We start from the raw sequence: 475 nt of genomic DNA on the forward strand, positions 1-475 counted from the left end.
CCATCCATAAATGGGCCCAATTAAAATTTTCTTGTCCACTTCTTCCTCCTGCCCTGAGCTTCTTTGCTGGTCCACAAAAAAAAAAATCATCACATAACTGAGTAGGTAGCAGCCTCCCTTTTGGGGGGTATTTGTTCACTCCATCCCCTTCACCTATCATAGCCCCATTTGTTGGTGTTTTTCCCCTTCTCTCCCTCCATCACTTGCATACCTCTGCAGTCTCTTGCTATTTAGGCAAAAAAAAAAACCCACCCCACCCCAAAACAAAACCTTGTAGATGTTTTCCGCTGCTTCCAAACCCAAATCCTTTCATTTCCTCTGCCTGATCACATGAGAACAATAGAAGTGGGTCATGTTTTATTTACAGGGGAAGATAACGAGCAGATACCCAGCCAACAGAATGACAAACCAGGCAAGGGAGGGGAAAATAAAACGCCCCCCCCCCCCAAAAAAAAAAAAAAAAAAAAAAAAAAAA

At 42.9% G+C, this 475-nt stretch overlaps 1 protein-coding gene across 2 annotated transcripts in view; it reads right to left on the minus strand.

The window, feature by feature from the left end:
* The window catches only part of BCL6 (B-cell CLL/lymphoma 6), a 34112-nt gene that overhangs the window by 23021 nt on the left and 10616 nt on the right, over positions 1-475 (minus strand). The window lies entirely within an intron of this gene.

This window comes from Gavialis gangeticus, unplaced genomic scaffold (assembly GCF_001723915.1).
Source record: "Gavialis gangeticus isolate Ggan-Ray unplaced genomic scaffold, GavGan_comp1, whole genome shotgun sequence".
Taxonomy (NCBI): Eukaryota; Metazoa; Chordata; order Crocodylia; family Gavialidae; genus Gavialis; species Gavialis gangeticus.